Genomic DNA, 14,754 nt, shown 5'->3' on the forward strand with positions numbered 1-14,754 from the left:
TTAAAAATAGGGAAGCAGGGGTGTCTATTTCTCAATGTCAAAGGCAAAGTGTTTTATCCCTAGGACCACTTGAGATCTATGTATGTTGGCAGTTATCTCTCAAATAGATGGCAGTCTCCTCTGGGAGATTACATACCTCCTTGTGTGAAAAGGCTGTTTTCCACATAACTCATGTCTCCCACATTGGAGACTTCTTCTTCTGCGTCTTATATTCTCTGGAAAGTTGGAGTCTGGAAGGAGAGCCCAGGCCAGGGCTGGAACAAAATGACATCTATAAAATAAATTTCCTATCTAAACATAATTATTTAAAATATCTAATTTGAGCCTTATGAAATTACTATTTGGAGGAAACAAAAAATGGTTGAATAGTGGCAATCTCATATGCTCAACCTGATAGTTATGTGTACCATAATCCTACTTGGATTGCTTTTTAAATGGTATAGTTGGGCCAGATCAGCTTACTCATGTTAAGTCACATAATCTTAAAAAAATCACAGCTCCTTTTCCATGTGTCTAATTTTTAAATCTAAAGTGCCCCCTAGCTATTGAACAATGACTAGAATACAAATGAAAATATTTAGGTTGAATAACATATGGCCATTCCTTTGTTGTTATAGAAGACAGCATTTCATTGGTTCTTACTATTGGAAAATCATAAAACTTAGCCTATTTGTTTTCTTTTGAAATTATTTTTACTCTAATGAATTGAATATACTCAAGAGAAATCTCCTGAACTAAGCATTCAATGGTATTTCAAGAAACATGGAGAAACAAGGTAAAAATTGATGGAAACTGAGTAAGTCCCATCATTGTATCAGAAGATGTCCATGGCCCTGAAGCCCCTGTATGTGCCATACTCTTCTCCACAATCATGTCTCTCTTGCTTACATTGTTCCTGTCACCTTTTGTGATCTCTGCAGTCTATGTTGTCTACCCAAATCTCACTCATTGAGTCCCAAATCTTGCCATGGAATATTCTTTTATTACTATAGCTTATACACTGTGCTATCTTCCTCAAAAGTCTCTACCTAAAAATCAGTGCCTATTTCTTTATTAAGTGTGCTAAGTTTTTTATTCTATAATTTCTGATACTGGATGCAGATTTCAATTCTCCTGTTTGGGTTGGAGGCCCTCAAATAGTATTAGGCTCAGCAGAGGGACCTGAAGAGCCTGCGTAATGAATAACTATTATGAAAATGTAACAGGTATGATTTCTGTGCTTTACCAGTTGACATAATACAAGTCAACATGAATATCCAAATCTATTGATACCAAAACATGGAGGTAGCAAAGTCAAAGATTATAGACAGATTACATGAATATTATAGAAGCTTCTTAATGTATAATTCTGTGTAGAGAAATAAGTTTTTCATCAAAACAGAAAATAAATCATTTACTCAGGTAGTTGGAATTTGGTAGGTTTTTGGGAAAAACAGGCAAAATGAGAATTTATCATGAGGCTTTTATAAAAAGAGAGTCAATAAAAAGAGTCCAAAGTGACAGTGAATAAAAGAGGAATTGGGAAATTCACAAGATATCATCGTAAGGGTAGGCAAAGAAGAAAAAATGTGAGAAAAAATAACAAGTCCTTGACCAGCTGGCTTTATGAGGCAAGGAAAGGTTTTAGTTTTATTATCAGCGTGGCAACTTCTCTAGGCTTCTGACAGGTGCCCTGTGGCTGGTGAAGATGAGACATGATGAGTTGATCCATGAGAAAGGCTCCATGTTTTCATTATGTGCTGAACCGGTGGTGGGACACCCAATTGAAGATAACCCATAGACTCAAATTGAATTTGAGATGGTATAAAGTGGGGAGTGGACGGTCGCCTGGAGGAGCGGATCACACCCACCTAAGATGCTGAACTTGGGACAGATCAATAAAGGCCTGTGGGTGTGGGTACCAGGAGGGAGACAAGCTGGGGTCCGTAATAAAGATCAGTGGGGATAGACGAGAAAACAATATGAAAGAAAGACGATGGCTATCAAAGAAGTAATAGGAAAAACAGTAAGGGATGATTTCAGAGGAGGGAATTTCAGAGAAGCGATTAAGCAGACAGAATGAAATCACCTGTGCCAAAATGACAAAAAGACTACCTTGAACAAGAACTAATAGTTGCTAAGATTTTTTTTTTTTTTTTACAGAGAAAGGGGTCAGTGAAAACCTTTCTAAAAGTAATCCTCGTCTTCGATAGGGAAAAAAAAATTTAGTTCTTCGTATGTATGCTTTGGGGAGGGAATGGGTAATGTGGAAGGTAACTTTATTTTAAAGAATGTTGAAGAATACCTCCTTTTACAAAGAATGATTAGACGCAAGCTCCCTCCATTCAGTCAGATGCTCTCCCTGAGAGTAACTTAGGCACTTCCAGAACTACATTAATCTTTTTCCGTCCCTGGAGCACCATTTAGTACAGGCAGCAGTAATTTACTAAATTGCATACTCGAAGCCTGAAAGAGTTAATGCAGCTCCAAAAGTGCCTAACATTTACCCAGGGAGTAATTTACACACTGGAAGCATCTGGCTGAATAAGGATTCAATTGTTTACTGTACTGTGGGTCTCACAGAAAGGAGGTCACATGCTTTCTTTTATTGAAAAGTTCTGGGGAACAATTTCTTTCATTTAAAAAATGTGCACCTACCGCCACGTTCTCCTTTGGTAATCTGTTTTCATCGCCCTCAAAGAAAAGATGTTGCAAGAAATAAACTTAGATTCCTTGAGTTGCCAAAGCAAACTACTTTCTTTTAATTTTACCTTTGTTATCTGACGGTTTGGGGTTTATAGTGTTGAGGTGATACTGAGAAACTGGTAGATGTGGGAGCAGTCTTTATTTCCGCTCTGGAAGGGGTTATTCTGGAGATCTGTACAAATGTTTGGATTTTACCTCTTGGCATACCGGAACACTTTAACACAACACTGTTTAATAAAGAATAGAAGAATAGGAAGACATTCACATATGAATCAATGCCAAGTTATTGTCAGCCAGAGTGCATCAGTGTACATGTTCAGGAATCCTCAGACGTCAACAGAAGCAGCTGAGAAGGTATTAAGTTTTCTTTAAAAATCCCTTCTGCATGTTGTATGCCCAGCACCATGGACCAGCTTGTTAGAGGAAGAGCAGGGACCCTCGGATGGAAAGAACTTTTGACCTAAGGAAAGGGATACTTACAAACGAACAAGGTTGTATAGTATACACTTGCCAGATAGTTTTTAACTGCCAAGATAACCCTATCCTTTTCCAGGATGACCGAAATCCAAGGCTTAGCATATAATTGCTCATCCATCTCAAGTGGTTATATTCGTAATCAACGTCTTCTATCTTAGCCACAGAAAGGCATGATCGTCTTTATGAATATTTTGTCCATTTGCTTAGAACCTCGAGGGTTGCTAAGTCTATAGTTGTTGTTGTTGTTGTTTTATTTTTGAATTTTGGCTTCCCATTTAGGCCAAAATCTATTTTACCTTTTCAACAGACTTGCTAAGGACAGTTATAAACACCAACAGAGGTTGTAATGTTGGAAGATTGCAGTTTTTAACACATGTTCTGTTACTTACCAATAGTATTTCCTATATAGTAGTCTCTTTCCAATTACTAGTCTACATTCACTGGGATTGATTTTGTTTAAGCTAAAATCATCTTTATTCTTTAGATCTACTTTTAAAAATGTTCTACAGAACCCAGATGAATTCAGTTTTAGTATAATAAACTCTTGTCAAAATTCCAAATCTTTGTACTCTATATCTGTGCAGTCAAAAAAAAAATGTAGGGGTTCTTTTTTTTTTTTTTAATTTTTTTTTTAATGTTTTATTTATTTTTGAGACAGAGCATGAGCGGGCAGGGGCAGAGAGAGAGGGAGACACAGAATCAGAAGCAGGCTCCAGGCTCTGAGCTGTCAGCACAGAGCCCGACGCAGGGCTCGAACCCACAAACGTGAGATCTGACCTGAGCTGAAGTCGGACACTCAACTGACTGAGCCACCCAGGCGCCCCAATGAAGTGTTTTTAAAACATGTGATAAGATGCCCCCTTGACCTCTACTTCTTGAAAAGAGAAATTTTTTTTCACTCTGATTATCCTATTCTTTGCAAGTATAAAATCTTCCATGCATTTTAAGTGTTATTCTGCCTTTTTGGTGATGGAATACTGCTCCCCGTTGCTATACACATTCTGCCCACTCCCGCTTTTCTCTGTCCCTTTTTTCCGTGGGTCTCCTAAAGCTTCCTGGAGCTCCTTTAATCCTCCTCGGTTCTTTGCATTTTCCTCTGATCTCTGAGCAGTTACACAGCGCCACTTGATTCCTCACAGCCTTGGGCCACTATTCTCTCCTTTGGACTCATTCTATTGCTCACACATTGCATTTAATACAAATACAAGTAAATAAATGTATGCACCACAATTATCGGAGCATATATATGCATGCTTCTTTGCATGAAAGCCAAAGCAATTAACAGGAAATGTATGCCTATAACAGTCCTACAAAATAAATAAGGCAGAAATGGCATTATTTTCTCTTTTACAGATTTTTTAGAAATTTGCACAGAGAAACCAAAAAAAATGGACTTTCTTTTTCCAGTCTGGAATTCTTGGGACTTGCTCTAGCTTGCTCTGAATCATGTGTTCTGCAATATTTGCTCACAGCGATGTGTATACGTGTTTCATTTCATTGTGTATTTAGAGAAATAAGAACCTTTTGCAAAGGATTGTAAACCATATATTTGTACCCATTAGCCGAAAGCCAAACGTAGCAGAGTTGCATGTTGTAAAAGTAAAGTCATCTCGAGTAAATTACGGGGTAACAATATTTGGGATTGGCGTGACAGTAATGCACTGAGGCCTGAGTTTTAAAAGGAATGCCAAAATCATATAGGCTTTTATGGCTTGCTTCCTGCCTAAAGTCGAGTCCCTTTAAAAAACAGAAATGATTTTGACTCTCAATGTGTAGACTGCTGTGTGAAAGTGAAAATAATTCGCTAGAGAGATGATTAGGGAGAAACCTTATAAACAGAAGAACAGAGAGATAAAATTATGCTGAGGGGAAAAAATGACCACTTTGCAATGGTTGCACTGGCCAGTTGCGAGTGCTGCCAAGGGGAACAAACTGGGTACAGTCTTTCAGGAAAGAGAAAAGAGAAGTGCTCGGTCACTTCAGTGCCCTGGTTTTTCCCCTGAATTGTGGCTCCTTTCTTTAACAATACCTAGAGCAAGCACCTTGCTGCTTTGAAAAAATTTTATTGTAGACAAAGAATTTTTTGGAATTGCATCATGAAGAGGAAAAAATCACACACATTTTAAAACTCCGTCCCCCCAAACATCACAAGCCCCTTGGAAACATCCCAAGCCTTTACTGGAGCAAATCGGCTAACATTCCACGGAGGAAAAACAATGAACTAATACAGGAATCTCAGGACACCTACTTTTTATCTGCAAGACGCTGAGACTGCTGTACTGATATCAGCTCATTAATCATCACTAGGTAAAATAATCTTCATCTCTGAAATAGGCAGAGATTATCCTCCTGGTTTCAGGAAGGAGAGGGATGGATCAGAGTTGAAAACGCTCGCCGCACACCACATCCACAGAGCCGACAAAGAAACCGATGACCTACTAGGTCCTAAATCTTTGCGCATCCCATCTTTGCTTTCGTTTCTGCATCAACAGAACAATGGGAGGAAACCTCACTTTGGAAAGTAGGCGTGTCCCAGAAAAATGCTTGCAAATTGAATTTGTGTCGAGCAAATTGTGTTTTAAATAAACAATGACCCACCCACGGAGAGAAACCAGAGGTGGGTTCCTTTCTGTAACATAAAGAATTCTATTTTAATGTGAATTAACGCTCCAACCTGTCTCATTTTTACAACTCCGTGTGATATAATGTGTGCTGGTTTGTTTGTGTGTTTAAAACTACTGCAGCCTCTAAGTCAATCCTTTCCCTAGTGGCCTCCCAATTAAGGTTTCCTTTTCTTTTGCTTCATCTGCCTCTGATTACCTGCTCTCTGTTTTCAGGCATTTTTCATGTGCCTCAGTGTAGGATTGGCCCAGTGGTTCAGACTTGACAAGACTCGCTAGCCAAAGTCAAAACGAACTGACAAAATAGGCTACAAATTGACAATATTTGTGAGGACTCTGATTGGCCGAATGACCATTGGATTTGATTTCTGTTGAGCACCTAAAGCATTTTGCACCTGGCTCTGCCCCTCACCTAATGCCTGCACGCCCGCAGGTCCACTTCCAGGCCCACTGACAAGATGATGACGTGGAGTGCTCTCGTCATTCCCCTTCTACCTTGCACTCACATTCATTTCGGCTCTCCTCACCTTCCTTTTCTCTAGAGGAACAAAATGTCCCCATGGATTTCTGAAAACAACTTCTCTTGTGTGCCCTTGACCCCATCCATGCGGCATTCACCGCTATTTTGTTCATCTTTATCCTATTTCGCCAGCATGCTTTGTGTCTTCCAAGTTTCCAGCCCTGTTCTGTTACTGCTGACACGTCTGGAGCTCATTTGTCCCCAGCCCCAATGTCAACTGTTGTGTGAAAACCATTAATAACATCCTCGTCTCCAAATCTTGGAGTGTTTTTCCTGGCATCAGTTTCCATGAGCTGTCTAACGTTTCCTAAACTCCCATTCCATCCGATAGCACTATTGGCTGTCTATTCTCCATCTTGCTCCAACCGCGTCTTCTTCCTTCACAGCCCAGTCTCATGTCGCCCATGTTCTCCCTCAGCGTGTTTTCTCCCGAATCAGACCTGGAGCTTCAAAGTCTCCACTGGTTTAATGGGGAACATGAGAAATTATATGCAACCTTTAAATAAAACTATGGATATTCATCTGTAGACACAGAAAGGTGTTTATTGCATGGTATTTAAAGAGGATAAAAATAAATTCTATAAAGGAATTCATCAAAATGTGATGAGTGGGCCTGGTGCAATGATGAGGGAATGGGAATATTTCATTTTCTTCCAAAGCTTTTCCAATGACCATGACCCCTAAATCCATATCTTTGATTATGTCTTTCTTGACATCCCAACAGAATTTCAAGACCAACTTACCTTAAAACAAAATTCATCCAATTCTAGCCTAAACCTGGCTCCTTTCTAATGGTTTCCTGTTTCGCCCTTGGCCTCAATCTACTCTTCTGGCCATGTTGTCATGTATGCTCTTACCAAGGTCACAGAGTTAGTAGGCGGCAAGGAGAGGATTTGAATCTCGGCTGTCTGACTCCCAAAGTCCTGCTCTTTCCCTGGTCCCTAGCCCCTGGCAATCAGGAAATGCGAACAAAGCTTCACTTGTAATTGTGTTAGGGCATCCGATAAGAATAAAACCCAGCGGAGCCCCTGAGAGGGATAAAAGACCATTCCCCGTCTTCATCTTGCACTACACCTGACTGTAAGGCTAAACAATCTTTTTCTCAGTTTGATACAAATTCAAAGGAATTGTGCTTCCCAGTCTCTCTGGTTGACAATCCTTTTACACAGCCTTGACCGTTATTCACTTGATCCCCTTGGCCACAGGTTACAATCGAAACCTGAATAACTAGGAACTCACTCTCTAAATATGCATCCTGCCCTGTCCTTCAGCTTGCCATTTAAAATGCAGAACTCTGGCAGAATCACCTTTAGGTTTCGTTATTTTTCTAAATTTCTGTCAGACAACAGCATAAGGAAAATGTCATCGCCGAAGTACACGTTTATAGTTTCTTTTGACTTAGCGGGGGGGGGGGGACAAACCCACAAATCCACAACCCATATCTTTCTTTTCTCTGGGCGAATGGCAACATTTGAGCAAATGTAATAAAAGCAGAAGGAGGAGCTCACGGGATAAGGTATTGATAAACAAGCACTGAGGGAGCAGAGAATGGGATCATTGGAGAGAATAGAAAATGATGCTGACCTGGAGGAAAGACAAAGGGGCAAGTGAGAAATGGAAACAGGGGTAGGTCAGTAATTAAACGGGGGTAGGGGGTTAAACGAGGAATTCGATTTTAAAAAATGAGAGTCACAAGAAATTAAAACTCCCAGCCCAATTTCCAAAAGAAGTAGGATCTCTCCCTTGCTTCTTGTCCTCATGCCCCGGGTATCTCTGCAGCCCCCCTATCTCATTTCATCTGACTCCTTCTTTCACTATCGTATCTTTTTACTTCTTGAACTTCTGAATGTTCTCTAATTCCTTGTGCTTTATTTTATGTTGCCTGTATCATATTTCCTGCTGTGCCATTATTATCATAGCCTAGTTCTCTCCGCAGAACAGAATATAGCATCTTAAATTCTTCCATTTCTAATCATCATCCTCTGCCCACAACCCCTTACCTCTCAGTGTTTGCTAACCGTCCAGTAAGCCGTGGTTGTTCACCCATCTGGGGCTTTCACTTGGCAAACCCCCCCACCTTTGCCTCATGCAAACACTAAAATCTGCACTCAAATCTCACAATCTCCTTTTCAGCTAGAATCGGAATTACTCCCAGTTTCTGAAGGGAGAAATTTAAATAGAAACACGTGAATTAACTTGTCCAAGGTCACACAGCTCTGCTAGTATTGTCGTGGGTCTAATTATTTATCAGACACCCAGGAGGGACTCCCTTCCAGTTCCTATAGTGCCATCTCTTGAGGACATTGGGACAAGCTGGTCAGTACTGGACAGAGATACCAGAGTCCCTCCTCCCTGCCAAAAATACACCAGCATCCTGGGGCTACTCACATCATTTCCTAGATTCAGAAGTTTCCTACCCAATGGAGCCCCCTTTGGTGATAGGACACTCCTTTGCTTTTCTTTCCCTTACTCTCTTTTTCTGAGATTCTAATCCCTTTGTGCCTGGCCCTGATCTGAACTGCTCCAGTAGCAATCCTGTGTATGAAATCAAATCAAAATAGGTGAGTGCCACATCTCAGCCACAAGAGGTACAGAAGCCAGAGCTCCGTGACTTTGAATCTCAAAAAATTATGTTCTTCATGTCCAGGCACTTGATTCTACAGGAGTGACACGGGACCATTCTAAACCCACAGGGAGAATTATATATAAAATCCCACTGAACTTGCTTTTCCCTTCGGGCTAATGTTGTGTAGCCATAAGCAACATGTCAGGAAGCTTTATCAATAGATTGCTACTGCCAACAGAGCCCGCCCACAGCCTGCTCCCTGGGTTTACAACTGAAGGAACCTCTGAAAATTAATAAATAATTTTCTACTAATAATAAATAAATATCAGTCCTGAACCATGGCACTCCTTGCCTCCTTGCCTTCAAGAGCCAAGTAGGCCACTGGAAAGGGAGAAAGGAAAAAGGCAAAATCACTGTGTCATCAAATGGCACCAGGGATAGGAAACAGGTTGACAAAATATTTTCTAAGGGACACCAGCAGACAAGAGAGCAGTAGAAAGGGAGCAATTCCACGCATTAAAAGCCTGTACGAATAAAATAAATGAGAATATTCAGCCGATTGTCAATAGTAATTTGTTATCTCTGCACTGGGGTTATAAGTGTTTGGGATTATCAGTGGGATATAAGATGGCAGCATTCAGCCTGAGTTTCTTCTATAATTAGGAAATCATTTTAAGGCAAAAATATATATGAATTAAATGAACCATTCTACCAAATATTTTCTCATATAAGGCTAGGAAAACTGTCTCTTCCAATGTCTTCTTAATGAAAAATTGAGAGGGGACCTTCTCTCCTCTCTTTCAACCTTGACCAAACCTTTTTCTCTTTCCCCAGCAGTTCAAAGACTGATGAAGCCACGCTCAGCTTCAATATTGATTCGCACTAGCTTTCCTTTTCCATTTCAGTGATCCTGGTGGGCAGAGCAGTGGAAATAAGTTATGTAAAAGGTTTCCGCCTAGTTGTTGTTTTAATTAATCTGGGTCCCTGAATGACACACGGGCTTAATCGGGTGGCATGGAACCTGTCGCCGTTAAGTAATTGGTTTGAACCCAAACGCAGGTTGTGATCAAAAGTTGTCACTGTCCAATGGCTACTCACTGGCCCATGTGAAATGGGTTGGTGGTCTCAGTCTAATTCCTCATGGCCTAGTGTCAGTCTCATGAAAAGCATTACGTAAAGTAGCACTAATTGGTTGACATTCTCAGCGTGAAAGAGGCAATAAAGAGGTTGAAATCTAAAACAGCCTTCAGAATTAGGCTGAGGATGAAAAGGGGCAATGCAGCCCTGAAAGAGTTAATTCTGCTCCCAGCCACGATGCTGGACTGGAATGGCAGCCTCCCCTCTTTTCATGGGTCCTGGAACAGAACCTGAGAAAACCAAAACGCTCCTAGACTTCTAAGCTCCTCGGCCTCACCCCATTGCACTCCCGCCTTTTACTCAGATGTCCCTGGGGAAGTCTGAGCCAAGATATTTTACCGAAAGGCAACAGGCTGAAACAAACTTTGCTAAACCTTTAAAAAATTCTCCAAAGGAGATCTGGCTTCATTATTACCAAACAGTGTGTTCATCACTTTAATTATAGGAAAAATCGATAGGGCATAGAAAAGTACATGGCATATCTTTCCTGACATTTATGCGTGTTCACTTTATTAAGCATGCCTTCCTGAGCAGAAATAACAGGCTAGAATTTACCAAAAGTCTCACCCTCTGAGGGCAAAGATTTCTCTGGTGCTCAATTCATCCCACGGAGCGTTTCTTTACCATTTCTGATCGCATGTTTTTAGTGAATGAACATGAAAACAAATTGAAAAGGCAATAATGGATGCTTTCTCCCATTAGAGCAACCAGGCAGATTACTAACTCACAAATATTGAAACTAGCACTGATTGAGACAAATGAATTTTTCATAATTTAATAATGTAAATCGCACCAACAGCGGAGACCTCCAAGAACTAGTGGGGAGGAATCACTACAAATGCCAATTGATAGATGCCCCTTCATTGAGCTATTTATCTCGTTGCTTTATTCAAAATCTTCTCTGCCTTTTGTGATAGTCATTATTTACTCTGTGTCGCTATACTTTTTCCATATTATAAATAACTACTTTCTTCTGAAGATCAGATGTCTGGAATTATGGCAGCTAAATATTGCAGGTTAATAATTTGGGCTTTTCCTTGGATATATTACAATCCGTGACACACGGGAGAGCCAGCAGCTCATTTAAAGATGTAGGTAAACATTACCAGAAACATTTTTAAAAACATATCTTACCAAAAAAAGAAAAACAAACTGGTGACATAAAAAAAAAAGTAGGCTAAATGCAAAACCTGGTTTCAAAGAGGAAAAAAATATCCAGTGAAGTGCCGTTATATCTAGAATTCCTTGACAGATAAAATGTACTATTTAAGACATAGTTTAAGTAGCTCTATAATTCCAAACTTCTACCATGAAGCTTCATTAAAGTATATAAATTAGTACTACTGTCAGAGATGGGATTAAGTATTCAATAAGAGTAGACTTAATGCAATTAATAGCAATTAAAATTATACTTTTATGATGTCAGCCACCAGCATTGTAAAGACATAATTGCCTGTAAGGACTTTTGTACCATATTTATCCTCTAAAACTGTCCAATTTATATGAAAAATGCCAAAAACATATCCCATATGGGTACCATTATCTTCTCGGATTTTTAGAAGTAATCTATCTTTTCCAGCATGTGCACATTAGGCTAATTTGCTTTAATTAGTTTTTTTCTCATTTTGTTAATAGGCATGTTGATGTTAAGTTTTTATTTTGGAGGTACAGATGCTAACTTCCCTCATTATGTTTCTATTAAGGGGTCAGTATACTGTGTGATAAGCTGGACTAACCAACTTAAATAGCATCTTTCTTCGAAATATTGGATGACGTAGCTTATCAAAGATAGAAACTATATGGCTGTTGCAGTAATAGTGAGCAACTTGAATTTGCGCTAATTAATTAGTAGTTAAATATGAAAGAACAGCGTCCCTATTTCTGCTGTGGCAAGGCGTTTCTGCATGGACATAATAAATTAGATAAACTAATGATCTAGTTTCAGAAACACAGTCATTTGTGACTTCTCCACGCCGCCGTAAGAATTACCATGAGGCTATGCCCGGGTTTTTCGTTTAAGCCAGGAGACTTGCAAAATAAGAAACGGTCTTTTTTTCCAACACCCATTCATTCCTTCTTGCCTCAAAATTTAAAGACCTTTATTTGAAACTGATCTCTGAAAGTAATTGTATTAATTATTATCCTTGGTCACCTTAATCTGTGAAATTTTCTAACACTGAACTCCTATAAAGAAAAATAATTACATATACGCAAAGAACAAAACATATAATTAAAAATTTTGCCAATGGACTCTCTGAGGACACATTTTTTTTTATACACAAGTAATTTAGAAGGTTGGGCAGAGTCCCCTGATGAAACTTGGAGGAAGAAGGGGAAGTATTAAGAGGGGGTGTGCTTTTTTCCTCTGTTCGAAGGATAGATTTAGCTTTAAGTTTGTATAGACGTCTTTACATCATGAAACGTATTTACTATATTCATATAATCATTTTCTGTTCTTACTTTTCAATTTTCTTAACATATCAATTTCTGCTGTCATGAAATAAACTGTATAAAACCATATAATTCTATCATTATGAGATTATTATAAAATTATTTATTAAAAATTTATTGTTTCATAAGAAGCAATAAGATAATCAGGTTAGTTCAGGTTAGTTTGTTTCAGGAATTTTCCCACGTAAAGAATAGAAGTTGGATGTTGGAAGGAATAATCAAGAGAGTAAAAATTAAATGATTCAGATATATTTGATTAGGAAGGAAATAAAATAAAAATGCTATTAAAATGCATAATTGTTTAAAAAATAAGTCACAGGTGTACATGCCTTATTTTATTCTCAACACAAAGAAACCTATTTCTTCAAATATTTGTCAATAAAAACACAGACTCTCTGGATAGTTTTACAGAATCATTTGGTAGCTTCCTGAAAAACTAGCTTTTGGTGTTTGCTTTTGCTTTTTATCTTATTTTATTTTATTTATTATTATTTTTTTGTAAACTCAACTTGCACTCTATAAGGTCTGAGTTCTTTTATTGAGGCAACCAATAGTTGTATTCATAAAAATCTATAAACAAAACATTTTTTATGTAACTCAAAGAAACAATTAAGAGGGGTGCGTGGGTGGCTGGGTCGGTTAAGCGTCCGGCTTCAGCTCAGGTCAGGATCTCACTTGTTTATGGGTTTGAGCCCCACATCGGGCTCTGCACTGACAGCTTACGTCGGAGCCTGGAGCCTGCCTTGGATTCTGTATCTCCCTCTCTCTCTGACCTTCCCCTGATTGCACTGCTTCTGTCTGTCTCTCAAAAATAAATAAAAAACATTAAAAAATTTTTTAAAAAGAAACAATTAAGAAATCAACGAAATTGGAAAAGGCAAAAACTCAGTCGCATGCTTCCCCCTTCCAACTGTGAGTCTCCACAATTAGAGCAGCTTTCACAAGCAAGAATGGTTAGCGAACAAAAAACAGAGTAAATAGCAGAGAGCAGAATAAATTAGGATGTAATACTTCTTCACAGCCTATCACAGGAGGCTTTCAGATACAATTTGAATGTAACAAGTTTTTCTGTATTCCTTTTGTCTCCGTTGGATTATAAAACATTGTGATTACTATTCATTGGAATTGAATTACTCTTGTTTATATTTAGTCTCTTGTTTCTCAGAAAAATAGAATGAATTACGCACCGCCTTTGTCGCATTTGTACAGGGAACATACACTCTAAGTCAATTGTTCGCGAACAATGGGCTAGTGCTGGAGAAAAAGGACTGAGAGAAAATGTGTACATGAAAGCAGCTTGGAGACAAATGTAAGCACGACTGGTTTTCACTACGAGTCATTCTCGCATTGCAACCAGGTTATATTCCGAAAGGCGTTTATGTGGGAGTTGGCTGTTTAGGTATATAATTCCCCATAGAAACTATTTTAAATGGTGGACTTAAGCTTAATTAACCCTGAATATAATTGAATTCTAAAAGCAATCATCTGTGGTTTGGGGCATGGTAGGTGAGTGGGGTAGGAGAGAAGGCTTTGAGTTTGTATTTTTTCTTAATTGAGGCCTTGCTATAGATTAGCCTCTGTGTTCAGTATTTTATTGCCATCCACGGTCCTATGAGTCAGATAGTATAGATATGTCCACTTTTTAGATGACAACATAGTCATCGCTTTCAGGATTCAAAACCAGATCTTCATCCTTAAGCCAGATGTGGCTCAGAATTCAAAATAAGTGGGGTTTATAGGAGAAAGCTGCCCTCTCTTCTCAGAGGTCCCAAATATCTCTACAGACTGCCACTATGGTTGGGACCACAGTGACACCTCATTAGGCTTTCCTTTCCTCGCTGAAGAGCGCCAGGCTTAAAAGTGGACTTGCTTCTTCTTCAGGCAAGCTCAATAACCCAGAGTAGCTGATCATAACTGGAAGTTAAGAGGAAAGCATTGTTCTAGTTGACCAACATTTATTGAGCACTTAAAATACGTCCAGCTCCATTAGAGAAACAGGGACACTGGTAAAAACACAAAACTCCTGCCTTCAAGTGGAAGGAGTGGGAAGAAAAATACACATAGAAACAAATCAGCAGATAGAGCAAGGTCAAACCTATGCAGAAAATAAAGGGCGAGGTGACTGTTGGTGTAGGAGAGCAGGAGGGGAGGGAAGGAGCCCCCTTGCCCTGGCAGAGTTAGGGAAACTTCCCAGAGATGGCTTTGAGCTGAGACTGAATGACAGAGAAAGGCCACCATCTGAAGAGTTGGTTGAGGGGCTCACACGGTGAAAACACCAGGCACAAAGACTCCAAAAG

The sequence above is a fragment of the Suricata suricatta genome, chromosome 1, assembly GCF_006229205.1.
Source record: "Suricata suricatta isolate VVHF042 chromosome 1, meerkat_22Aug2017_6uvM2_HiC, whole genome shotgun sequence".
Taxonomy (NCBI): domain Eukaryota; kingdom Metazoa; phylum Chordata; class Mammalia; order Carnivora; family Herpestidae; genus Suricata; species Suricata suricatta.